This window comes from Apis dorsata, unplaced genomic scaffold (genome assembly GCF_000469605.1).
Source record: "Apis dorsata unplaced genomic scaffold, Apis dorsata 1.3 scaffold_52, whole genome shotgun sequence".
Taxonomy (NCBI): domain Eukaryota; kingdom Metazoa; phylum Arthropoda; class Insecta; order Hymenoptera; family Apidae; genus Apis; species Apis dorsata.
The window spans coordinates 3,161,164-3,163,268 of NW_006263353.1; the positions used below are offsets into that span (position 1 = coordinate 3,161,164).

Below are 2,105 nucleotides of genomic sequence, written 5' to 3' on the forward strand. Positions count from 1 at the left end.
ACGCACACTCTAACTTTACGTACCATTTTCCTGAAATCGACTGATGATGGCTAGTAATCATTGCGTATGAGATAATAAACTTTCGTATATGTAAGTATATAAATTTTAATATTAAGTATACTGTGCAATTGAAAAAAATGTATGCCCTCTATAAACAAAATCATATCATTGGAATATGATGGAGGTAATGTATCATTATTATAATGATATAATAAGTAAGATTACATTTTATTATTTTTAATTTGTAATATATAAAGGAATGTTAATATTATAAATTGTGTGATTGAATTACACAATCAATTAATAATTGTTAATGGAATAATAGTTAAAACGACGCAATTTCACATCCTAACCATACATACACATGTGAAAAATACGTCGTGCACGATATACTAACGCATCATCAGTCGCTGAGAAATTTTTATGAACTTATGAACTAGGGTCATCATGCCCATTGCCTCTCTCTCACCCAAGTAGCACCTGGGCACGTGAGTGAGTTCCTGGCAATGAACACGGAAAGGGTTAAATCTGAAAATCCTGAGCTAAAAAGATAGATTAGTATAAATATTTAACGGGCTAATGATTTTATATATATCATATTTCAAATTTTAATGAATCTACTTTACTTTTACTTTACTTTTTATCAATATAATAAATTATTGAAATTTTAATATTCTATTTTAATATTTTATTTTAATATAAATTTTAATATTCTAAAATTATTAATCAAATAGGAATGTATTATTTAAAAAATGATTGAAATGTAATAATAATTAAAATTTAATAATTGAAAGTTAAATATCAATGAAAATACCCTCAGACGATTCCTTCATCAAAGCATATTTTTTAAAATACAAAATAAATACTCAAAACTTATAGCTTTGATTTCAAAATCTATCTGTCGCGAAGTGTCTTCTTGTACATAATATTTGATATATTTTCAAATAAAAAAAATAAAATTATTATCTTTATTATCTTGAAAATCAAGAAAAATGATTTATTATTATCGTATTATTTTATTTTAATATTTTTTTAGATATTTGATGTTTGCAAATATTAAATAAAGTTTAATAGATAATTGTAATAATTTAATTTTAGAATTAATTGTTTTAGAAAATTATTAATATTTAAAAACGCGATGTACAAGAAGACCTAGCCTAAACTAATAAATAAAATACAAAAGAAAATGTTACTATTCACGGATAATAAATATCCGCGGTCACTGTGTTCGTGCAAAATTCTACGTATACAACCAGTTTTACCCGTGTCGATTTGGATCTTTCATCCTACGACATGATTGAGTAACCAGAGGAAACAAAATGCATGCGACTCACCATTGATGCGAAGAATCTGCATTGCCATCGATGTTCACCCATGGGAAGTCCTCATCAAGAAACTATCAAAAAATAAAATATAATTTAAAACATACATAATTACTTTAAAAAATTGGAACTTTAATTTAATAAAAAGATATATGAAGGTAGTTACCTCTTCACGTGATGGATGATCGCCTTATAATCTTGAATCACTGACTCTAATATGTATCCGAAACGAATATTTAAAAAAAAATAAAAAAAAATAAAAAAAAATTTTTAATGCGACCGTTCAAATTACAATCGGCGAACAAACACTGGCTCTAATTTCGCGAATAATTATTATTATTATAATTAATTTCAATTAGAGCAGCTGTGCTCTAAAAAATATTTAAAATACTATTACGAAGAAAACACTGACTCTACCAACCGCATTGCGCGCGGTTACAAATATTTGTTAAGATTTAAGTCCAAGAAAAAACGGCAAAACCATCAGCATCTTAAAAAAATGTAAAATATCATAATACATTCATAATATTTTTTTTAAAAATTAAAAATTTAATTAATAAAAATTATTATAGAAATAATTACCTCTTCGAGTGATGGATGATCGCCTTATTCTCTTGATTCACTGACTCTAAATATATATCCGAATATATAACGAATATTTAAAAAAGAAAAAAAAATAAAATATAAGACTATTGACGCGCCCGTTTAAATTTCAATCGACGAACAAACACTGGCTCTAATTTCGCGAATAATTATTATTATTATAATTAATTTCAATTAGAG

General features: G+C 25.6%; 1 long non-coding RNA gene across 1 annotated transcript; it reads right to left on the bottom strand.

Moving 5' to 3' along the window:
- Positions 1-1,080: 1,080 nt before the first annotated feature.
- Positions 1,081-2,099, bottom strand: LOC116186777. Its single transcript, XR_004151792.1, has 3 exons — positions 1,905-2,099; positions 1,489-1,812; positions 1,081-1,396 (listed from the first exon to the last, which is right to left on the bottom strand). It is a non-coding gene; the product is annotated as an uncharacterized LOC116186777 (long non-coding RNA).
- Positions 2,100-2,105: the final 6 nt, after the last annotated feature.